This window comes from Suricata suricatta, chromosome 12 (assembly GCF_006229205.1).
Source record: "Suricata suricatta isolate VVHF042 chromosome 12, meerkat_22Aug2017_6uvM2_HiC, whole genome shotgun sequence".
Lineage (NCBI taxonomy): Eukaryota > Metazoa > Chordata > Mammalia > Carnivora > Herpestidae > Suricata > Suricata suricatta.
This window is the reverse complement of record NC_043711.1, coordinates 21,690,450-21,715,894: the sequence shown is the minus strand read 5'-3', so window position 1 is coordinate 21,715,894 and position 25,445 is coordinate 21,690,450. Positions and strand designations below refer to the sequence as shown.

Here is a 25,445-nt window from a genome sequence, read left to right as displayed (position 1 = left end):
TGCCACCGCCGCTCTGCCGTCCCAGCTGCCGAGGGTGAGTAGCCGGGGACGCGCCCGGACCCGCACGGCCCCGGCCGCAGAGCCGGAGCCCCGGGCAGCCTCGGGCCGGCGGTGGGTGAGTCGGGAGGACCCGGGCTGGGCGCCGAGGCTGGAGCCCCACCTTCCGCCTCGGCCATCCCCCTGCCCCCAAGGCAAAAGGGTGGGACCCTGGCTGCCGAAGCCTCCCTGAATTCCTCGCGGGAGCCAGTTCTAGCGAGGAACTAAGTTGTGTGTTAGAGTAATGGAAATCCTCCCTTCCCCCGGGTTCCCTAGTACGTTTACTGCCGCAAAACGAGGTCTGAAAGTAACACTTGGATCTCCGAACGCGGAAGCATTGGACGCAGCCCGGATTTCGCTGTGCACTGGTGTCACGCGCCGCCTTAAATGCAAATCCCGGGCCCGCCCTCAGACTCTGATCCGACCCGTGGGTCCCTGCTAGGCTCTGCGTTTACAAACCCTCCCCCATAATTCCGAAGCCTGCGGCTGGCATAGCGATTGGGGGCAGTTAACAAAAATTAGTTGGGCTAACAGTGGACCACAGAGCTTAGATCTGGGCTGTTGCAGCCCCTCTCTTTGCAAAGGACCAGGTTACGTTAAATTTAACTTGCAGGCCACTTAAATTTAGGCCACTTAAACTTCAAGCCAAGTTAGCACCCAGATGAAGAGACTTAGGCCTAAAGAGGGCCCTGAAACTTATGGAGGGAATTGTCTGCTGGTGAGAGCAGCTTTATCAAGCAGCTGGTTTAGCTGAGGTCCTACTGTATGCCGGGCCTGGCTCACTTGCCGGGTTCAGATTTGGGCCTAGGTGGACTGGAGCTCAACCTCAAGGTCAGCTAGAGCTCTGGCCTTCGTACATGTGGGACTCCAGGTGATGTGGCCAGAGGATTGGCCTGGTTTCTGATGAAGGAGAATGGCTGCCTGGGGCTGGGTCACCCTGGGCCCCTTAATCAACTTCTCTGAGTTGCTTTGAGCTGTGTGGTCCTTGAGACCGTTTCTGGCTCTGATAGATGTCTGTCTTCCCAGAAAACACCTGCAGGGTGCCAGAACTGGGGTGCAAAGGTGAATGACACACAGGTACTGGCTGATGGGTGCTTTCAGACCTGGGATGAATGTGGTGAGTGCCTGTTCAAGGGCACGTGTGCCTGCCCTGCTGTGAAATTGCAGTTGGAGACAGCCTATAGGCCAGGTGGAGATCTTGAACTTCGTCCTGGGGTGCCAAGGACCAGTAGCCGAGGTTTATTTTAGGTGGTGGTCAGTTTAAGCTTTAGAAAGGCCACCTAGATGGCTGTGCAGGGGCAATGGGGGGCAGCCCCTCTGAGATTATGGAGAAGGTAGCTGCTAACCCATGTGCATTCCCTCAATGAGCAGGTGAGTCCCTGCTCTGGGCCAGGCTCCGAGCTGTGCTGGCTTTACAGCTGTGTGTGGGGACCATGAGTGTGAGGGTTTCAGGGACAAGCAGGGATGTGGAGGTGAGGCCTGTAGACACGATTTGTGAGTCAGACATTTATAGGGGGTGAAAAAACCCAGGGATGAGGGAGCAGCCCTGGGGGATCAAATGGGGCCGAGAGATCAGGGTACGTCACTGGCATTCAAGGGTGGCTTTGGCAAGAGGAGATGAGAGGGACATGGGAGGAAATGCGTTCAGAGATGGGAGTGGGGTAGGAGTGGTTTTGAAAAAAGGCGAGTCAGAGGTTCTTTCTCCAGGGGCAGGAGCTGATGGGTGAAGGGGGAGGTGAGTGTGGTGTGGAGGTCACTGAGCATGTGGTAGCAGGGGTGGAAGGAGGGACCCTGGGGTGTGGGGGCACAGTGCCGACACCACCCTGGCCCTCTGGGGCTCTGGGATGGTGATGGTGCCCACGCCCATCTCTACAGACAGGCCTACAGGCCGGGGCATGGAGGGGAGGGCCTTGCAGCCGCCGCTGGTGTTCCCTGTAGGCAGCAAGCCATGCCTGCGTGTCTTCTGGGAGGCAGGGGGACCACCATGGCTCCTAAGGTCATTCCAAAACGTGTTCTTCATGAGAGGTCCTTGTTGATCAAGCATGCAGCCTTCTAGAGACCTGCTGGAAGGCGCACCATTTGTTTGAATACCTAAGCCCAATAATGTTGTGGCTTTATAAGCTGGAGGCAGAGCCACTAAGCGTCCAGCAGTCTCAGCATCCTCTCTCTCTGTGACCTGGGGCATGTTGCTGCCCTTCTCGGGGCCTCAGTTTCCTTTTCTGTAAAATGGGGCAGATGAGATCGTGAAGTAGCCCAATGAGGTGACTTGAGCCTGTGAGGGAAGCAGCCTTTGGAGATACTTGGACCTTCCCCCCTGCCGTCCTGAATTCTGCCAGGTCTGGGTTTCTCAAAGGGCCACCGCACAGGGCGCCTTCACGTCTGCAGTGCACCTTCACATCCTGGTATTTAGGAGAAACTGTTCAATGTCCCCCCCCCCCCCCAAGATGGTGCTTACACCTGCCTACCCAGGAGAGCTGCTTTGGGCTTCCTCCTCTTTCTCGTCTTCCTCTTCTGACAGAGTGGAGGTTGTGGCCTCTCCTGGAGCCCAGAAGACCGCCCCTTCTCATCCCTGTGACACCTGACCCCAGACTCCCTGGAACAGGCTCTGTGCCACCGCTGGCAGTTGAGACACCAGAGTTTGCCTGGCTGTGCTCCTCACCAGCTGCTGGCCTTGGGCAGAGCTCTGGGTGTGTGGGAGCCTCAGTTAACCTATCTGTGACATGGGTCCGGCATCAGCTCTGCTGGTCTGGTAGGGCTATCGGGAGACTGCAGAGAGGAAGAGAGTTGAAGGATTTCAAGGTGTGGTGTCAGTTTAGGGGCAGGGAAGTCAGGATGACAAAAAAATTAACAGCTCTATGACTCAAATAAGGAAATTCATTTGGATCCAAGTGCAATGACACTCTCAGGTTCTATATCCTTTATCAGGCCTTTGTCTCTCTGCCTGGTCCATCCCAGGGGGAACAAGGCCATTGAGGTTGTTGACATTTCCCCTGGGCCCTCCCTCTGCCAGGTGGAATTTTCCACTTTGCTCCTTTTGCAAATATTAATCAAGGCCCTGGCCAGTCAACAGTGGACTCATTGTCTCATGGAGAGCAAGCCGTTTCTGGCAGCTTCCCAGGGCCTCAACGGCCCACCTGAGCTGGGGCTTGGGGCTAGTGGGAGCACCTCTGTCCTCCGACCCTGTGTGCTGCTCCAGCTGGTTGGGTTTTCCAGGGTCAAGGGTAATGCCTGCTTTAAGCCAGGATGTGACACCTAGCAGAGGGCCCCGCACCCCACCGTTCCCAGCAGGGCCACAGGACTGCTGTTGTCTGCTCTTTGGTGCAGCGGGGCTGGCTGTGAACTCCACGTTAATATGACTTCTGCGTGTTCTGGGACAAAGCCCCATGAAGTCACTGCCCACGTGCACTTGCGTTGGTGTTGCATGTGTTGTCACGCTGGGACCTCAGAGCAAGTCTGAACACAGAGGGGCAGGGACCACGGTTCTTCCAGAGCCCCATCTGTGCATGAGGTGATGAGTGGGCCCCTCGGGACTGGAGGGAGGGTTCCTGGAGGTGCTGGGCACACGCAGGAGCCTTGGTGATCTAGTTTTGATCAGTGGTACTTTAATTAATCTATTATCAGTAATACTGTTTTGGGCCATGGTTGCACCTGATGGAGGAGGAAACAGGGTGAGTGAGGCTATGCAGGGAGTAGGCCGCGGACAGGGCCCAGGCCAAACTGGGAGGGTGACAAAATCGCCAAGTGCTTTGGCTTTTGCACTTTTCATTCTTCGAAGGTTGTTTTTGGCTCTGACTTCCCTTTGTTCTCCTGTCAAACCTACAAAAGATGTGGCTCTGTCCCCATTTTATGGATGAGGAAACTGAGGCCCAGAGGTGCTAAATAAACCATGAGTGGTGACAGTGCTGGGACTGCAACCCAAGAATCTTGACCACCAGCTCCTTTTACCTTTTATTTTATTAAAAAAGTTATTTTTAAAACTTTTATTCAGTTTTGAGAGACAGCACGAGCCTGGGGATGGGCAGAGAGAGGGAGACAAGAATCTGAAGCAGATTCCAGGCCCTGAACTGTTGGAACAGAGCAGTACATGGGGCTCGAACTCACAAAGGGTGAGATCATGATCTGAGCCGAGGTTGGATGCTTAACTGACTGAGCCACCCAGGCTCCCCCTTCACTTTTAATTATTATTTTTTCTTTTTTTATTAATAGTTTATTGCCAAGTTGGTTTCCATATAACACCCAGTGCTCTTCCCCACAAGTGCCTCTCTCCATGACCATCACCCCTCCTTCCCCTTTCCTCCTCCCTCTTCAGCCCACAATTTGTTTTCAGTATTCAAGAGTCTCTCATGGTTTGCCTCCCTCCCTCTCCCTAACTTTCTTCCCCGCCTTTCCCCTTCCCATGGTCCCTTGTTAGGTTTCTCCTATTAGACCTATAAGTGAAAACATATGGTATCTGTCCTTCTCTGCCTGACTTATTTCGCTTAGCATGACACCCTTGAGGTCCATCCACTTGGCAACGAATGGCCATATTTCATTCTTTCTCACTGCCTTCTAATACTCCATTGTGAATGTATACCACATCTTCTTGATCCATTCATCAGGTGACGGACATTTAGGCTCTTTCCATGATTTGGCTGTTGTTGAAGTGCTGCTATGAACATTGGGGTACATGTGCCCTATGCATCAGCACTTCTGTATCCCTTGGGTAGATCCCCAACAGTGCTATTGCTGGGTCATAGGGGAGTTCTACTGGTAGTTTTTGAGGAGCCTCCACACTGTTTTCCAGAGCGGCTGCACCAGTCTGCATTCCCAGCAACAGTGTAGGAGGGTGCCCGTCTCTCCACACCCTCACCAGCATCTATAGTCTCTTGATTTGTTCATTTTAGCTACTCTGACTGGTGTGAGGTGGTATCTCAGTGTGGTTTTGATTTGTATTTCCCTGATGCTGAGTGATGTTGAGCATTGTTTCATGTGCCTGTAGGCCATCTGGATGTCCTCTTTGGAGAAGTGTCTGTTCATGACTTCTGCTCATTTCTTCACTGGATTATTTGTGTTTCTGGTGTGGTGTTTGGTGAGTTCCTTGTAGATTTTGGATACTAGCCCTTTATCCATTTGCCACTATCTTTTCCCATTCTGTCGGTTGCCTATTAGTTTTTTTTTTTTTATTGTTTCCTTTGTAGTGCAGAAGCTTTTTATCTTGATGAGGTCCCAGTAGTTCATTTTTGTTCTTGATTCCCTTCCCTTTGGGGATGTGTGCAGTAGGAAATTGCTGCCATTGGGGTCAAGGAGGCTGTTTCCTACTTTCTCTTCTAGGGTTTTTACGGTTTCCTGTCTCACATTCAGGTCCTTCAGCCATTTTGAGTTTATTTTTGTATATGGTATAAGAAAGTGGTCTAGTTTCATTCTTCTGCATGTTGCTGTCCAGTTCTCCCAGCACCACCTGTTAAAGAGGCTGTCTTTTTCCCATTGGATACTCTTTCCTGCCTTGTCAAAGGTTAATTGGCCATACATTTGTGGGCCAAGTTCTGGGTTCTCTATTCTATTCCATTGGTCTATGTGTCTGTTTTTGTGCCAATACCATACTGTCTTGATGATGACAGCTTTGTAGAAGAGGCTAAAGTCTGGGATTGTGATGCCTCCCGTTTTGGTTTTCTTCTTCAATATTTCTTTGGCTATTTGGGATTTTTTGTGTTTTCATACGAATTTGAGGATAGTTTGTTCTAGCTTTGAGAAGAATGCTGGCGCAGTTTTGATTGGGATTGCTTTAATGTGCATATTGCTTTGGGTAATAATGACATTTTAACAAATTTTATTTTTCCGATTCATGAGCACAGATGTTTTTCATTTCTTTGTGTCTTCTTTAATTTCTTTCATAAGCTTTCTATAGTTCTTATCATACAGGTCTTTTACATCTTTAGTTTGGTTTATTCCTAGGTATTTTATGGTTTTTTGTGCAATTGTGAATGGGATCAGTTTCTTGATTTCTCTTTCTGTTGCCTCATTATGGGTATATAAAAATGCAACTGATTTCTGTACATTGATTTTGTACCCTGCAACTTTGCTGAATTCACGGATCAGTTCTAGAAGGCTTCTGGTGGAGTCTCTCAGGTTTTCCATGTAGAGTATCATGTCATCTGCGAAAAGTGAAAGTTTGACTTCTTTGCTGATTCTGATGCCTTTTCTTTCCTTTTGTTGTCTGATTGCTGATGCTAGGACTTTCAGCACTATGTTAAACAACAGTGGTGAGAGTGGACACCCCTGTTGTATTCCTGATCTGAAGGGGAAAGCTCTCAGTTTTTCCCTATTGAGGACAATATTAGCTGTAGGCTTTTCATAAATTGCTTTTTATAATGTTTAAGTTCCTTCTATCCCGACTTTCTCGAGGGTTTTTATTAAGAAGGGATGCTGTATTTTGTCAAATGCTTTTTCTGCATCTATCGACAGGATCATATGGTTTTTATCTTTTCTTTTGTTAATGTGATTTATCACATTGATGGATTTGCAAACATTGAACCAGCCCTCTAGACAGGAATGAATCCCACTTGATCATGATGGATGATTCTTATTATAAGCTGTTGAATTCGATTTGCTAGTATCTTGAGTATTTTTGCATCTGTATTCATTAAGGATATTGGCCTGTAGTTCTCTTTTTTTGGTTGGGTCTCTGTCTGGTTTGGGAATCAAAGTATGCTGGCTTCATAGAATGAGTTCAGAAGTTTTCCTTCTATTTCTGTTTTTTGGAATAGCTTGAGAAGGATGAGTGTTAACTCGGCTTTAAATGTCTGGTAGAATTTCCCTGGGAAGCCATCCAGCCCTGGGCTCTTGTTCATTGGGAGATTTTTGATAACTGATTGGATTTCTTCACTGGTTATGGGTTTGTTCAGATTTTCTATCTCTTCTTGTTTGAATTTTGGTAGTGCATGTGTTTTTAGGAATTTGTCCATTTCTACTCGATTGTCCAGTTTGTTGGCATATAATTTTTCATAGTAATCTCTGATGATTGCTTGTATTTTTGAGGGATCAGTTGTAATAGATCCATTTTTATTCATGATTTTGTCGTTTGGGTGTTTTCTCTTTTCTTTCTGAGGAGCCTGGCTAGAGGTTTATCAATTTTGTTTATTTTTTCAAAAAACCAACTCTTGGTTTCATTGATCTGTTCAATTGCTTTTCTGGATTCTATATCATTTATTTCTGCCCTCATCTTTACTATTTCTCTTCTCCTGCTGGGTTTAGGGTGCTCTAGCTGTTCCCCTTTTAGTTTCCTTAGGTGCTCTGTTAGATTTTGAATTTGCACCTTTTCTTGTTTCTTGAAATAGGCTTGGATTGCAATATACTTTCCTCTTAGGACTGCCTTTGCTGCATCCCAGAGTTTGGATTGTTAGATTTTCATTTTCATTTGTTTCCATATATTTTTTAAATTTCTTCTCTAATTGCCTGATTTGCCCGATCATTTTTTAGTAGGGTGGTTTTTAACCTCCACATTTTTGGAGGGTTTCTAGACTTTTTCCTATGGTTGATTTCAAGTTTCATAGCATTGTGATCTGAAAGTGTGCATGGTGTGATCTCAGTTTGTTTGTATTTATGGAAGGCTGCTTTATGACCCAGTATGTGATCTATCTTGGAGAATGTGCCATGCGTACTTGAGAAGAAAGTGAATTCCCTAGCTTGAGGATGCAGAGTTCTATATATATCTATTTCATCTGTTCCAGTGTGCCATTCAGGTCCATTGTTTCTTTAGTGATTTTCTGTCTGGTTGACCTATCGATTGTTGTAAGTGGAGTATTAAAATCCCCTGCAATAAGCACATTCTTATCAGTAAGATTGTTTCTGTTTGTGATTAGTTGTTTTATGTATTTGGGTGTTCCCGAATTTGGCACACAGATGTTTATAACTGTTAGCTCTTCCTGATGGAGAGACCCTGTAATTATTATATAATTTCCTTCTTCATCTTTTCTTACTGCCTTAACTTTAAAGCCCAGTTTGTCCGATATAAGTATGGCTACTCCAGCTTTCTTTTGACTTCCAGTTGCATGATAGATATTTCTCCATCCCTTTACTTTCAATCTGAAGGTATCTTCAGGTCTAAGATGAGTCTCTTGTAGACAGCAAATAGATGGATTTTGGTTTTTGATCCATTCTGCCACCCTGTGTCATTTGATTGGAGCATGCAGTCCATTTACATTCAGTGTTATTATTGAAAATGTGGGTTTAGATTCATTGTGTTCCCTGTAGAGTGCAAGTTTGTAGTGATGTCTCTGGTACCTTATTTTCCTTACTACATTTCCCTCATAGAGTTCCTCCTAGGATTTCTTGTAGGTTGGTTTGGTGGTGATAAATTCTCTCAATTTTTGTTAATTTGGGAAAACCTTTATCTCTTCTTCTATTTTGATTGACAGGCTCACTGGATAAAGGATTCTTGGTTGCATAGTTTTCCTGTTCATCACATTGAAGATTTCCTGCCATTCCTTTCTGGCCTGCCAAGTTTCATTAGATAGGTCTGTATCCACTCTGATAGGTTTCCCTTTGTATGTTAGGGCTCTTTTATCCCTAGCTGCTTTCAGAATTCTCTCTCAATCTTTATATTTTGCCAGTTTCACTATGATATGTCACACCGAAGGTCAATTCAAGTTACGTCTTAGGCAAGTTCTATGTGCCCCCTGAATTTCTATATCTATTTTCTTCCCCATATTTGGGAAGTTCTTGGCTATAATTTGATCAAGCACTCCTTTAGGACTTTTCTCTCTTTCCTCTTCAAGAACTCCTATGATATGGATATTGTTCTGTTTGATTGTATCACTCAGGTCTCGAATTCTCGTTTCATGCTCCTGTATCAATTTCTCTCTCTTTTTCTCAGCTTCCTCTTTTGCTATAACTGTGTCTTCTAATTCACCTATTCTCCTGTCTGCCTCTTTAGTCCGTGCAGTGACCACCTCCATTTTATTATGCACCTCGTTTATAGCCTTTGTTAACTTGTCACAGCTATTTTGAAGGTCCCTAGTCTTTGTATCTATAGCTTATCTGATGGTTTTTTTTCCATTCCGGCGATTAATTTTATGACAGTTGTTCTAAATTCTTGTTCAGTTTTGTTGTTTACGTCTGTTTTAAGCAGTTCTGTGGCTGTGGTTTCTTCCTGGAATTTCTTTAGAGGAGAGTTCTTATGTTTTGTCATTTTGGCTAGCTTTCTGTCTCTTGTCAGTTTGAAAAGCTCGTTATGCACTGTGCACCTGTTAATATTGCTATATTAGAGGAGGATCATTGACTGTCCAGGCCTGTCATTTTAGGAAGTATTCCTTTAAGGTGTCTCTCGTTTTCTCTTGTTGTACTGTTGATTATTTTATTACCCTGCTCAATGGTATTTGGGACTCTCCACCATGTGTACTTTGGCTCGTTTCTTGAGGTAGCCCTGAAAAGAACGACAGACAAACACACAGGGAACAAAAGAACGCCAATGCACAGACAAATCAAATAAATAAGCAAACCAAAAGAGAAAATAAGAAAAGAAAAGAGAAAAAGAAGGGGGGGACAGAAACGACAAAGGACAGTCTGGGAGTGTAAAACCTGCAGAGGGGAGAGAGAAGAATGAGATAAGGAAAAATATATCTGGATGGCAGGAATTGATCTAATCACAGCCGTGTATAAATGTTGGTCTTACCCAGACTCCAGGGGAGGAAAGGAGAAGCGAAGGAAAAAAGAAAAGAGAAAAAAGATATAAATAAATAAATTTTTTAAAGTTAAAAAAAAGCAGCTTCTCAGTGCTGATGGGTGTGGGTGGTATAGGTAGTTCTGGTCTCAGGGGCTGCTCTCCGAGGCCCCGCCTTAGGGATTGTGGGGAGAAGAATGGTGGTGTCCCAAGCCCTTCTCGGACCATGTAATGCAAGCCACTCTTTTGAGTCCAGTCTCCCTGTGCTGTGGGCAGACCAAATTGCTTTTTTATCCTAAGCTCTGCCACTTTTCCAAATCCAGTCCATGCACTTTAATGCTGTTGCCCCAGATGAAATGAAATGGAATGCCTTCCTGCAGGCGGGTGGCTTTCTGGCCCGGATTGAGCAAGGGGACTGGGGAGCCAGCTTTTCCCTGGCTCCGCCTGGAGTCAGCAAGCTGCCAAGCCCAAGGGAGAACAAGCCATCTGAGGGGGACAAATTTCTCTCCCTGCACCCAGTGGCTATATATGGGATGGTGTGTCTCTCCATCCCGGCCAAGGTGTCTCCCTCTCCAGCGACCACTCTATGCACGTTTTCAGTCTCTTTCTCCTCCCCTTGTGGCTCTCCAACTCTCTACATGGCTGCTCTGCATGCGGCCCTCCAAGTCCTGTGCCGCTTCTGCACACCCGGCCCTCTGTCACCCGGTGCCACCTTTCTGGGCTCTCTCTCCCGGCTCCGCTTTGGGCCTGCGCTCCCTCCCCTCAGCATCTCTGGTCCCTGTTCACACTCACTCAGGCATCCATGAGGCTGTCATCTATAAGGAGTCTGTGCGCATACCTCCTGTTCTTGCAGATGAGAATATTGTGGCTTTGGTCCTTCTCAGTTTGATAGTTGCTGGCGGGCAGAGACTACAGAGCTCCCTACTTCTCCGCCATCTTGTCTCTGGCCCCTTCACTTTTTAAAGCCATTATCTTAACGATGACACCCAGCAGATATAGTCACTGTGTGACATTGCTGTAAAAGTTTCTTAGCTCTGACTTTCTTCTCTTTCACAGACACTCCACAACAGTGCGTGGGCTGGCACTGGTGGCCCGGAATCTTGCCATAATCTGGGTGTGAGGTGGGTGTGTTTTTTAAAATATTTATTTATTTTTGAGAGAGAGAGAGAGTGCGTGTGTGTGTGTGTGTGTGTGTCTATGAAAGAGAGAGAGAGGGAGGGATGGAGAGAGGGAAAGAGAGCCGGGGTAGGGGTGGAGAGAGAGGGAGACAGAGGATCCAAAAGGGTTCTGACTGTCATCACAGAGCCCCCCCCCCCCCCCCCGCCCCGAGGCTTGAACTCCTGAATGGTGAGATCATGACTTGCGTTGAAGTCCCAGGCGCCCAAGGTGGCTGTGTTTTAATTGAGACTTGAACTGTTAGGGGTGCACAGAGCGTTTATGCAGTGAAACAGCTGGGAATCTTCCAGCCTAGACCTGGCCCCTTGCCTGTGGGGGGTTCTAGGCCAACCTCCTTTCTTTCCCTCACTCCTTTGGTGGGGATATTTGAGATTTAAAACAGACAACAACAACTACACCCTTTTCTTTAGGGAAAACTTGCAACAGAATTAGCCAGGAACCCTTGCGGAGCCCATGTGCCCATCACAAAGTGGCTGGGATCCTCTTTTGACCACTGCTCTAATGACACTTGGGGTTGTTTTAAACCAAATCCCAAATATCGTATTTTTTTTCTCTCAAATTAGTATGTATTTCTGAGAGAGTCATTTTACACAATGTCACCACAGGGCCATTGTCACATCTGATAGCAATGATGTCCTTAGCATCCTCGGCAATCCAGCCAGTGTTCACATTGCCAGGATCTAAGGAAGATCCACACAGTATTCTTTAGATTTCCCTCCATCGCTCTCTGTCTTGTGTATTTTTCACTTGAATCTGTTGTCGAAGAAATCTGTGGAGCTTCCCTTAGCCTGGGATCTGTTGATGGGCTCTCTGGGTGTCCTTTCCTACGCTCCTCTGACTTTCCTCTGAATTGGTGGATCTGAGCAGATTCGGGTTTGAATTCTTGGGCAAGGGTATTTTGTAGGTATGGTGTCTCTCCCAATCAGATGCACCCTTCCCCCAAATGTAGGGTGATGATTGGGTGGAAGCTGGTGGCCCCAGGCTTCACCTGAGGCAGAGCAAAGGAGACACAGGTTTATTGAATACCCCACAAGGGAGCTGTAGGCTGGGATAGCAAAGGAGAGACTGCCAGGAGGGAGTGCGTGGGGGCTCTTTAAAAGGGGGAAGATGAGGAGGTATGGCAACAGACTGAATTTTCCCTTTTTTTTTTTTTTTTTTTTGGTAATGCCTGGTTGTAAATAGCCCATTGGTTAATTAGTGCCAATGGATAAGTTAAGGTGCATCACTTAACGGGTCTGCCCGTATTAGCCAAGGCGTTACTGTGGCCCTTTCCACAGTCCATGGCCCGACTGCCCCAAGGCGGCCTCTGCAGTAGGCAGTGTTGTTTTCTTCGGTTCAGACCCCTCTCTGGACCTGAAGGGATTGTTTGTTGTCCTGTTTCTTTTGCGTGGAGTCGCTTTGCTGAGGCCCAGGCTGACCCTCAGCTGCCATGTGGGGAGTGGATTGGAGGGTGGTGTGGAGAGGAGGGGTCCTGGTAGTGCAGACACCACGAGGACCATCAGGAGGGTCCCAGGGGGATGTGATGGAGCCTGATCTAGGTGGGTGTCTGTGGAGTGGACAGACTCAGCAGTGCTGGCCCCAGCCCTTGTAAGAGAAGTCACTGGCCCTCTGTGCCTCAGTTTCCATGTCTGTCTCCTCTCCTGAAGTGAATGTATTTTTGCTTATTAAAAAAATTTTTTTGAGTTTATTTATTTATTTTTGAGATAGAGAGAATGCACTAGGGAGGGGCAGAAATACAGAGAGAGAGAGTCACAGAATATGAAGCAGGCCAGGTCATGCAGCAGGTCCTGGCAGAGCTGGGGATGAAAGCCTGGCCTCTGGTGTGACCTCAGGCATGTGGCCTCCCCTGGGGTGCTTTCTGGCAGCCCTCAGAACCCCCCAACAAGCCTGCCACAGCTGCTGCACCAGGGGGCTCCTGGGCTGGGACGATTCTGCCCAGGCAACCCAGGGTTCTCTCTAAAGCAGCAAATGATGAGCCATTAGAAGAAGTGAGAAGAAGAGAATTTCTGATTTATTTATTGTGCAGCAGTACATGGCAAATGAAGTTTCTAGGAAGAAGAACTTAACTTTTAGAGAAAGCTATCATTTTCTTGTTATAATTTTTACAAAATTGAGCTATGACATACACAGAGTAAAGTGTACTGGTGGTGAATTTTGATCTGTGTATCACCCAGGGGAGCACCGCCATGTCAGGACCCAGAACACTCTGTGAGCCCCTCTGTCCACCCTGGCACGTGAGTCACACTGCCCAGGCTCAGGGAGTTGTAGGCTGCAGGCAGGCCCCTCCTCCTCAGGTGTCCGGCCAAGCAGCATTCCAGACCACCAGCCTCAGGCCAGCCTTGCAGGGGGCAAGGCTGCAGAGCCCTTGGCTCGGGGGATGGGCCTTGGACAGCTCATCCCCCTCTTAGTTTGTTGAGGTCCCAGTACGTGTGGTACAAAGAGAAGTCCCAGATGGACGTGGCCAGTGGCCCAGGAAGGTTTCCCAGAGGAAGTAATGGCTGAGTAGGGGCTGAGGGAAGGCAAAGAGTGGCCCAGGTAAAAGGATGTGGGGTCACCTATCTGGGAAGAGGCGTAGCACATGCAGAGGCCCTGGGTGGGAGGAAGGGAGGGTGGTCATGCACGTGGAACCCAGACAGCCAGGCTCAAGTGGGGTGGAAGGTGACAGAGTGGGCAGGGAGGAGACTAGGCAGGGCTCTTGGGACAAGAGGAGCCATAGGGCCCTGAGGAAGCTCATTCCACCATCTTGGGGAGGGTGGCTGGCCTGGGTTAGGGGCAGTGGTGAGGGTCCCAGGGGAGGAGGCCACTCCCCGGGTCTATTCACTAGACCTCCACCTCCCAGCCAGGTCTCGTCTCTGACCGAGATTCCTACCCTGGGCCATGACCCTGTACTCGCCTCTGCATGCCACAAGGCCAGGCATTTGGATGGTTGTGCCATTGGGAAGGCTTTGCCAAGCTGCAGGAAAGCTGATCCTTCACCACTTCTTGGCCTCCAGAGCCCTGATGTGGGCACATAGTGCCTTGCACCCTTTTCATGTGCTGACCATGACTTTTTGGTTCCTGTGATGAGGTTTTGTTGTTCAGGCCTGTGGTGGGGTGGGTCTTGGCTTCCAGCATGAAACAGGGCAGGGGCCCCATTCCTCAGGCTTTTTTCCGTTTCTGTAACGTAAGATTGAGGAGGAGGAGGAGAAGAATGGAGAAGGAGACCCCCTCCCCATGCTCTACCCCCATCCGTCTCTGGGGGATTACATGTGCATGGTGACCCATGTGAAGCACCCCTATTATCACTAGTGTAATTATAACTCTTTGGTTCCATGGCTTAAAGGAGCTTCCTGGTCAGACAAAGGCAGCTACAGAGCACTGTTCATTTTACCCACACAAAGCCCAGCCTAGAAGGTTGAGAACCTTTTTCCGGGAGAGCAGATCAAAGCCAGGACTGGAAGGCCAGGTCAAAGGTGGATGACCTGCCCCGAATCCTCCATTTGAGAAAGACCCCCAAGACCCCCACAGCGGCAAAGATGGCCATGGCCCCCACCACGCATTGTGCACTTGTCTTGGGACTGTTGTCACCACCCTGGCCTGAGGACACAGACAGGTGTGTGAGCCGGTACTTCCAGGGACAGTGCCAGCATCTGGGCACCAGATGAGCTTTGTGCTCGGGTCTGCTCAAGCTGTGTCTATAGTGACAAGGCTCCATGGTCACTACTGAAATGAGCTAACAGGTCCTTTCATGTGGATGGGCCCATTTGTTTCTCTGCACCATCCTCTATTGGTGGACAGTTAAGTCTTTCTCATTGTTTGCCAACATAAACAACTCGGGACAGACATCTGTCTTGTGCTTGTTTTTTTGGCAGTTGTGAAGCAGTCTCTTCTGGTTAAATTCCTAGAAATAAGATTGAGGAGACAGAGGCCTGGCACTTGTAAAGTCTTGATGCGCCATTACCTTCTGGAAAGGTTTACATGCCACCAGTTGTGTCCAAAGCAGAGTCACGATCATCAGCCTCGTCCTGGTTGAGCTGCTTGAAAGGCTGAAGCAGGTCTTGTGCCTCAAGCCTGGCGAACAGTGCTTGGTCTCTCTCCAGAGTTCTGTCATCTCTTGGGTGACCAACAAAAGCTAGGACTCTAATGGCCCAAAGGGTCTGACCCTAACCCAGTACCCTGCATTGGCCCAAAGCTAGAAAGGAAACACACACATACACACAGACACATGTGTGCATGTGTGTACATGTGCAGAGACATGTGTGTGCCAAGAAATTGTGAGAACCTGTTACAAGTGTTGTTTCAGAAAGTTTTGTGAGCTCTCCAGCTGTGTGACTTTGGAGGCAGACTGTGTCCCAATGTAGGACACTCCTGAGGTGGCAGGTAAGCATTTTATTCTGGGCCCAAATCTTTTGCAACTTGACTCCACCAAAATTACCAAATTGCTCATTGCGCAGTTGGTCACGAGCTCTAAATTACATGGAAATTTGTCGTTATGTGAGAAATTCTGACCATGAAATTTGGCAGATTATGCTATGCATATCTTCGCCTACTGATTTTAGAATTGGAAACAAGAATCATTAGTTGCTACAAAGTGCTACAGTGACAAATGCCTCTAGCGATACTTAATAGGGTCATGTGGTCCCTACATTTGTTGCCCCTCACTGAATGTCACCTCTGTGCCTGACCCATCTGCTGTGTCTATCGCTGGCATTGGTGGTGGCGGCCTGAACCGACCAAAGCCTTGCTTCCCAGACAGAAGTGCCATAAGGACCATGTGCCCATCTCCAAGCTGCCCGCCCTTGGTTTGGTGTGGCTGCCCCAGGAAGACAAGTGTGGCATGAGGGTCTTCTCCCCTGGACTGGGAGCCAGGAAGGGTGGAAGTCTCTGCTTGCCCCTTCCTCTCCTACTCAGAGCCACAGGAGTGGCCAGACGGGGCCCTAGACAGAGCCGAGGTTGGTCCCATGAAATGGCAGGTCAGGGGTAGAGGCATCCAGACTCCGAAGGAGGCCTTGGATACTACCCCACCCATGATAGGACCCCCCCCAAACACACACCCTCAAATGAACACACATGCTACCCCACCCCCAGCCCTCACTTCCCACACCGTCGATGCCAAGGAGCTCTTTCCTGTGACTCTTACCCCCACCCAGTCTGGAAGCCTGAGAGGACACTGTACCAGGGATAAGGGGGTTCCCACCCCCAAGGAGCTCTCTCTGGGTAGTGGGCCCTCCCTCTTCAACCAGCCCCGCCCCAACTCCCTTGCACGCGGTCAGCATGTTGTAGGGCCAGCTACCTTCCCACACTGAGCCAAGAGCCTGAGTGCCTCTGCTTCTCCCGGCCCAAGGCCTGCCTCCTGAGGGGAGGGGGAGCCAGCCCCCCTTGGATGCATCTCAGGAGCAAGGACAGGTTGCTCTGAGGTAGGAGGCTGCCTGGGGCATGGGCACTAAGCCTGCCTGGAGAGAAGAGGAAAGCCCACCCCACTCCTGGCCATGGTATGGGCTGGAGAGCTGGGCCACATGCATCCTGAGAAGGACGTTCATGTGAGTGGGCAAGTGCCCTGTGCTCTCCTGTCTTCATTATTCAGCAAATCCTGGGCTGGGGATTCTTGAGGGGGTTAGGGAGGCAGAGGTGCCTAAGGGACTTTCCCAATTTCAACAGAGGCAGGGACCAGACAGATAAGCCCCAGTGTAGCCTACCCTGGCCCAGAGGCTAGAGAGATGTGTGCCTAGTTGCAGGCCAGGCCCAGAACTTTGAGCGTGATTAAAGGTCCCTCCATGGCGGAGCACATGAAGGCAGAGCTGTGATGGGAGGTGGGGTTTGGAGTGACTGGGGTTAAGGAAAGTAAGTGACCGGGCATCACCCCAAGAATAAGGGACATGTCTTCACTTCTCCACAGTAAGCTTGGTGCCTCCTGGTAAAGCTGCCATGTTGCTTCCTAATCTTGTCAACTTTGATTATCAATTACGGCAGACCTTCACTAGAGCTATACAAACATACTAGCCTGTCCCCCAGATTAAGAAGCAAAACGTGGCAGGTGCAAGTGGAAACACCTGGGTACACCCTACTCCGAGGCAGGGTTTCTTTACACTTTCCTCAGTCAGATTTGAGTCACTCAACCTCCAAAATTGTATTGCCTGGAATATGGGAGGGGGGGTTTGCATTTTTTTATTATGGCAAAATGCACGTAACATAAAAATTACCACTTTAACCATTTTTGATTGTACAATTCAGTGGAATTAAGTACATTCACAGTGTCATGCAAGCATCACTGCTGTCCATTTCCAAAACGTTCCTCACCCCACACAGAAGTTCACAGTACAGGCATGCCTCGTGGTATTACACTTCGCTTTATGGTGCTTTGTAGATCTGTGTTTTTCACAAATGCAAGTTTGTGACAGCGCTGCATTGAGCAAGTCTGTCGGGCACCATTTTTTCAACAGAATTTGCTCACCTCATGTCTCTGTCACATTCCGGTAATTCTTGCAGTATTTCGAACTTTATCATTGTGTTACGTGATCTGTGGCCAGTGATCTTTGCTGCTGTGGTAATAGTTCTGGAGTGCCACGGACCATCCCTGTATAAGATGGTGAACTTTATTTGTACTTGTGGGTTCTGATCGTCCCACTGACCTGCCATTCCCTGTCTCTCTCCTCGTCTTCCTATTCCTGGAGATTAAACAATATTGAACCAAGGCAGAGTAATAACCCTACAGTGGCCTCCAAGTGTTCAGATGAAAGAGTCTCACATCTCTCAGTTTAATCAGAAGCTAGAAATGATTAAGCTTAGTGAAGAAGGCATGGTGAAAGCTTGAGTTAAACAGTTAACAGTTTATTCTTGAGCTAAACAGTTAGCCAAGCTGTAAATGCAAAGAAAGTCCTCAAATGAAAATTAAAAGTGCTACCTTGGGGGCATCTGGGTGGGTGGGTTGGTTGGTTGAGTATCCGACTCTTGATTTCAGCTCGGGTCATGATCTTAGGGTCGTGGCATTGAGCGCTTCGCCAGGCTCCACACTGACAGCACAGAGGCTGCTTGGGATATTCTCTCCCCCCCGCCCTGCCTCTCTCTCCCTCCCTCTGCCCCCTCCCCTGCTCGTGTGTGCCCTCTCTCTCTAAAATAAAATTTAAAAAAAAATTTTTTTTAAGTGGTACTTCAGTGAACACACCAGCAATAAGCAAGCAAAACAGCCTTGTTGCTGATACGGAGAAAGTTTGAGTGGTCTGGATAAAAGATTGAACCAGCCACAACATTCCCTCTAGTCAGAGCCTAATCCAAAGTAAGGCTCTAACTCTCTTCAATTCTGTGAAGGCTAAAAGAAGTGAGGCGGCTACAGAAGAGAGGTTTGAAGCTAGCAGAGGTTGGTTCATGAGGTTTAAGGAAGGAAGCCGTCTCCCTAACATAAAAATACAAGGTGAAGCAGCAAGTGCTGATGTAAAAGCTGCAGCAAGTTCTCCGGAAGGTCTAGCTAAGACAATTCATGAAGACGACTACACTAACCAGATTTTCAGTGTCTATATAATAGTCTTATATTGAAAGAAGATGCCCAGTCTGGGACTTTCATAGCTGGAGAGGAGAAGTCAATACCTGGCTTATAAGCTTCAAAGGACAAGCTGTCTCTTTTGAGGGTGAATGTAGCTGGTGACTGTAAGGCAAAGCTCATGTTCATTTGCCATTCCAAAAGTCCTGGGGCCCTGAAGAATTATGCTGTATCTGTGTCGTCTGAGCAGCTCATTCAGTTAAGTGTCTGACTCTTGGTTTCGGCTCCAGTCAAGAGCTTGTGATTTTGTGGGTTTGAGTCCCACATTGGGCTCTGCACTGGCAGGCAATGCAGAGCCTGCTTGGGATTCTCTGCTCTCTCTCTCTGCCCCTCCCCTACTCACGCTGTCTCTGTCTCTCTCAAAATAAATTAAAAACTTAAGAAAAAAGAATTATGCTAAATCTATTTTGTCTGTGCTCTTTAAATGAACAGCAAAGCATGGATGATGGCACATCTATTTATAACATGGTTTAAGCCTACGATTGAGACCTATTGCTCAGAAAAAAAGATTCAAAATATTACTGCTCATTGACAAAGCACCTGGTCACGCAAGAGCGCTAATGGAATGAACAACAAGATGAGTGTTGTTTTTCCTCCCTGCTACACAATATCCATTCTTCAGCCCAGGGATCAAGAAGTAATTTCAATTGTGAAGTCTAATTATTTAAGAAACACATTTCATAAGGCTGTAGCTGCTGTAGATAGTGATTCCTCTGATGGATCTGGGCAGTCAATTGAAAACCTTCTGGGAAGGATTCACTATCTAGAGGCCATTAAGAACATTCATGACTTAATGGAAAAAGGTCAGGAATTTGGAAGAAGTTGATACCAGCCCTCATGAAGGACTTTGAGGGGTTTAACTTCAGTGGAGGAAGTCACTGCAGATACCCTGGAAACAGCAAGAGAACTAGAATCGGCAGTGGAGCCTGAAGGCAGGCTCCTATCCCACGATAAAGCTTGAACGAATGAGTTGCTTCTTAGGGATAAACAAAGAAAGTGGGTTTTTGAGTTGGAATCATTCCAGGTGAAGATGCTGTGAAGACTGTTGAAATGAAAATACATTATAATATCACATATATTTAGTTGATAAAGGTAGCAGCAGGATTTGAGAAGATTGACCGCCAACTTTGAAAGAAGTTCTGTGGTGGGTAAAATGCTCTCAAACAGCACTGCATGCTACCGAGGAGTCGTTGTGAAAGCAAGAATCACTCAGTGCAGCAAACTTCACTGCGGTCTTCAAGAAATTGCCCCAGCAACTCCAGCCATCCACAGCCCGCTGCCCTGATCGGTCAGCTGGTATCAACATAGCAGGTCCCTCCGGCAGCAAAAAGATTATGACTTGCTGAAAGCTCAGATGATGGTTAGCATTTTTTATTCTTTTTATTTTTTTAAAGGGTTTATTTATTTTGAGAGAGAGAGAGAGAGAGAACTCACGCAGAAGCAGGAGAAGGGCAGAGAGAGAGGAGAAGAATCCCAAAATGGGCTTCATGCTGTCAGCACAGAGCCTGATATGGGACTCGATCCCACAAACCAAACCATGAAATCATGACCTGAGCTGAAATCAAAAGTTGGACACATAATTGACTGAGCTGCCCAAGTGCCCCATGGTTTGCATTTTTTAGTAATAAAATATTCTTGGGCTTTTTTTTTCCCAGGTATAATACTATTGCATACTTAACAGATTACACTATCATGTAAACGTAACTTTTAGATGCGTTGGGAAAGCAGAACTTCGTTTGACTCACTTTATTTTGATACTTACTTTACTGCAGTGATCTGGAACCAAACCAGTATGTCGGAGGTGTGCTTGTAGGTCCCTATCTCCTCTCTCTCCCTCCCCCTTGGTCACCTCTAATCTATTTTCTGTCTCTATGAATTTATCTCATATAAGTAGAACCACTAATTGTCTTTTTGTGGCTGATTTATTTCACTTCAGACACTGTTTTCAAGTTTCATTCAGGTAGCATGTTTTAGAATGTTGTTCCTTTTTGTGGCTTCATAATATTCCATCGTACGTATCTACCACATCTAGCTGATTCAGTCATCTGTTGATAGTCATTTATGTTGTTTTTACCTTTTTGCTATTTTGAATAATTCTGCTAAAAGCACTGGGATGCAAGTATCTGAGACCTTGCTTTCGGCTCTTTTGGGTACATGCCTAGGAGTGGAGTTGCTGGATCCTTGGTAATTCTATGTTTAACTTTTTGAGGAACCACCAAACTTTTTTTTTTTTTTTTGCAGTAACTGTCATTTTACATTTCAGCTGACCGTGCACAAGGGTTCCAGTTTCTCCACATCCTTGTCAACACTTGTTACTTTCCTTTTTTAAAAATTTTATTTTAGACATCCTAATGTGTGTGAGGTGGTATCTCATTGTGGCTTTAAGTTGTTTTAGTGATGTTGAGCATCTTTTCATATGGTTATTGGTCATTTGTATATTTTTGGAGAAATGTCTCTTTCAGTCCTTTGCTCATCTTTTTTTATTGGGTTTTTTGTTTTTTCCTATAATTGAATAGTAGGAGTTTTTAAAAAATATACTCTGGATATTAATCCCTTATTATACATATGATTGGCAAATATTTTCTCCCATTCTGTGGGTTGTCATTCTGCCCTCTTGATGGAGTCCTTTGGCGTGCAGTTTTTAATGTTGATGAAGTCCAATTTATCTATTGTGTTGTTGTTGCCTGTGCTTTGGGTGTTTATCAAAGAAATCATTACCAAGTCCAGTGTCATGAAGATGGTCCCCTATGTTTTAATCTAAGGGTTTTGTAATTTTAGTTCTTATATTTTTTTTTGTTAGGAAAAAAACAACATGAACTTTATCAGTTTGCTAGAGTTACCATAACAGGCATCCCGAACTAGGTGGCTAAAACAGAAATGTATTTCCTTTTTTTTTTTTTAAAGTGATCATTAGTTCTTATATTTAGGCTTTTGATCTATTTTAAGTTTTGTATGTGGCATAAGGGTCCAACTTAATGCAAGATCAACCTTTCTCCTTGGAATAATCTTGGCACACTGTCAAAGACTTTTTAGCACTTATTAACACATAAAAGTTAACCACTAATTTATTTATTTTTTATTATTTTAAAATTTTTATTATTTATTTTTGAGAGAGAGACAGACAGACAGAACATGAGCGGAGGAGAGACAGAGAGAGGGAGACACAGAAACCAAAGCAGGCTCCAGGCTCTGAGCGGTCAGCACAGAGCCCAATGCGGGGCTTGCACTCACTAACCATGAGATCATGACCTGAGCAGAAGTCGGATGCTTAACAGACTGAGCCACCCAGGCGCCCCCAGGTAACCACTTATGCAAGGGTTTATTTCTAGGTTCTCTGTTCTGCCGGTGTACATGTCTGTTCTTAGGCCACCACCACACTGTTTTGATTACTGTAGCTTTGTAGAAAGTATTGAAATCAGGAAGTATGAGTCCTCCAACTTTCTTCTTTTCTAAGGTTGTTTTGGTGACTTGGGGTCTCTTGAGATGCCATCTGAATTTTAGGTTAGGTTTCTCTGTTTTTGAAAAAAAAAAATACTGTTGGGCTTTTGGTAGAGATTACATTGAGACTCTAGATTGCTTTGAGTAGTATTATCATTTTAACAATATCAAGCCTTCCAGTCCATGAAAGTGGGATATTTTTCCTTTTCTTTATGTCTTCTTTAATTTTGTTCAGCCATGTTTTGTAGTGTCAAGTGTTTAAACTCTGTGGCTAAATTTATTTCTGTGTTTTATTCTTTTTGATGCTACTATAAATGGCATTATTTCCTTAATTTCCTTCTTAGATTGATCATTGTTAGTGTATGGAAATATCTCTTGGGTTGATTTGATATCCTGCAACCTTGCTGATTCTGCTTATTAGCTGTAATAATTTTTCTGTGTGTAATCTTGAAGGTTTTCCAAATGTAGATCATATCATTTGCAAACAGATAATGTAGATCATATCATTTGCAAACAGATAATCATACTTATTTCTTTAAAATTTTGATGACTTTTATTTTCTTCTCTACTTGCTCTGACTAGAACTTTGAGTACTATGTTGATTAGAAGTGGTGTTTCTGATCTCAGAGGAAAGATTTCAGCTTTTCACACTAAGTATGATGTTGAGGGTTTTTCATATATGGCCTTTGTCATGTTGAGGAACTTCCTAGTTGACTGAGTTGTCTTTTATCATGAAAACGTTAAATTTTGTCAAATGTTTATTCTGCATCAGTGATTATATAGTTTTTATTACTTCACTCTATTAGTGTCGTGTATTCTACTGATTGATTTTCATACATTGAACCATCCTTGCATTCTTGGAATACCACTTGGTCATGGTACATAATCTTCTTTAATAGAACTTCTTTAATATAATGAATTCAGTTTGCTTATGTTTTGCTGATAATTTTTGCATCAGTTTCATAAGCTATATTGATCTGTAGTTTTCTTGTTAATGTCTGTCTGACTTTGGTATCTAGGCAATGCTGGCCTCATATAATGAATTAGGAAATATTGTCTCCTCTTCATCTTTTTGGAATAATTTGAGAAGTATTGATGTTAATTTTTTTAAACATTTGATAGAATTCATGAGTGAAGCCATCTTGTCCAGGGCTTTTCTTTGTTTGGAGGTTTTTGATTACTGATTCTATTTCCCTGATAGTTATAGGTTCATTCATATTTTTTCTTTCTTCATAATTCAGTTTTGATAGATGTTCTGTTTCTGGGAATTTGTTGGGAATTTTATCTAGATTATCTAATTTGTTGATACACAGTTATTCATAGTGCTTTTTTATAATCCTTTTAATTTCTGTAAAATCAGAAGTTAAGTCCCCACTTTCATTTCTGATTTTACTAATTTGAGTCTTCTCTCTTTTTTGTGTAGCCATTCTACTCAAAGATATGTCAAAATTTTTTTTGAAGAACCAACTTTTGGCTTGATTTTTTCTATTTTTCTGTTCTTTATTTTCTTTATCTACTGTTCTGATCTATTATTTCCTTCCTTCTGCTAGCTTGGGCTTAGTTTGCTCTTCTTTTCTAGAATCTTAGGTTTTAAAATTAGGTTATTTTTTTTTTTTGAGATCTTCTTTTTAAATGTATGCATTTACAACTAAAAATTGCCCTCTTAGCACTGCTTTTGCTCCATCTCATAAGTTTTGGTATGTTGTTTTCATTTTCATTTGTCTCTAATTTACCTTGTGATTCCTTGTTTGACAAATTGGCTGTTTAAGAATGCTGTTTAATTTCCACATATTTGTGAATTTTCTAGTTTTCCTTTTGATATTGATCTCTACTTTCATTTCATTATGATTAGAAAAGACACTTTGTATGATGTTAGTATTTTAAAATTTATTAAGATTTATAGGCTAACATATGTCTGTCCCAGAAGAATGCTCCACGTGCATTGAAAAAAAATGTATATTCTGCTATTGTTGGGTGGAATATTCTGTATATGTCTACAGGGTCCAGTTGGTTTGTAGTGTTAAGTCGACTGTTGCCTATTATCTATCTGGCAATCTCTTCAAATCTGTTAAAGCTTGCTTCATAATATTTTGGGGCTCTGATGATAGGTACACAGGTGGAGTACGTGTTTTAAAACTATATTTACATAAAGGTCTTATTTAGGTCATTCCACTCATATTTTGCTTTCTATATTTGAATATATTTCCAGGATTCATTTGTGTTGATGTAAAGTTCTGTCTTCCTTCATTTTCACTGTTGTGAAGTTTCTTTGTATGTCTCTATTACAACTTTTTATGTCCTTTGTATTTCCATTCACATTTTGAAGTCAGCATGTCAATTTCAACAACAAAAAAAAATCCTTCCAAGACCTGATTGCCATTGCATCATATCTATAAATCAATGTAGAGAGTACTGACATCGTAACAGTGCTAGGTCTTCCTGTTCATGGTATCTCTTTCTTTTTATTTAGGTTATCTTTATTTTCTATCAGTGGGTTTTTGTTAATTTTCATTGTGTAAGTCTTGCACATATTTTGCTAAATTTCCTGATGCTCTTGTAAATGATATTGTTTTGTTTTGTGGTTGCCCCACAGAAGATGGGATCAACCCTACCAACACCCAAAATTTGTTTGAATGTTGAGACTGATGACACCACACATATACCAAGAGGCTATGAAAGGGCTTGTTTTTCACAGAATGGGGTTTTCTGGGGAGAGCAGTGCAGACGCACGAGTTTTTCTGGGATAGATTGAGTGAAGGCAAGGGTGCGTGGTGCTGGTTTTTATTATGGTTGGGGAACAGAAGCAAGGTGTATGGGTGGGATTTTCATGATTTGAGCTCCCCTCTTCCCCTACCCCAATTGACAGTGAGGGCAGAAATGCCAGGGCTGCCTTATTACTTGCTCAGATACATGGCAAGAAGAAGGAATGGAGCTTAAACTTGCCAGAGGTCAAACATCAAAAATAAACTCAGTTTTTATTATGTTTACATATAAATTTCCAATTGTTAATAGTATATAAAAATACAATGGACTTTTGTATGTTGATCTTGTATCCAGTGACTTTGCTAAACTCACTTATTAATTCCCAATACCTTTTGTAAATTCCTTGGGAATTTCTTTGTAGATGATCATGTTATCTGCAAATAAGGACATTTCTAATTCTTTCTAATCTGTATGCCTTCCACTGTGATTAAAATTTTTTTTTTTAATGTTTTACTTTTTGAGAGACAAAGAGAAACAGAATGCAAGGAGCGGGGGATCAGAGAGAGAGAGGGAGACACAGAATGCAAAGCAGGCTCCAGGCTCCAGGCTCTGAGCTGTCAGCACGGAGCTTGATGTGGCGCTCAAACCCACGAACGTAAAATCATGACCTGAGCCAAAGTCAGACGCTTAACTGACAGAGCCACCCAGGTGCCCCAGCCTTCCACGTTTATATTAATGAGTTAATGAACCTTAAAATTCTGGTTAGAACTTTTGCAGAGTATTGAATAAATGTTTGTAAGAGTGAATATACTTGCCTTGTTTCTGACCTCAGGGATAAAGTTTTTACCCTTTCACTATTTTAAAACATTTTTTTAATGTTTTTTTATTTTTGAGAGAGTGCAAGCAGAGGAGGGTCAGAAAGAGGGAGATCCAGAATCGGAA

General features: G+C 45.0%; 1 protein-coding gene across 2 annotated transcripts in view; it reads left to right on the top strand.

Annotated features, from left to right (window-relative positions):
* The window catches only part of CHDH (choline dehydrogenase), a 47,259-nt gene continuing 21,814 nt past the window's right edge, over positions 1-25,445 (top strand). The window contains exons 1-2 of one of the 2 annotated variants that reach the window (XM_029915831.1): positions 1-34; positions 10,730-10,794. The gene's annotated coding sequence lies outside the window, so the exon portion shown is untranslated. Of the gene's footprint in view, positions 35-8,509; positions 8,529-10,729; positions 10,795-25,445 lie in introns of those variants that run through there. The other variant, XM_029915832.1, reaches the window with a different exon arrangement.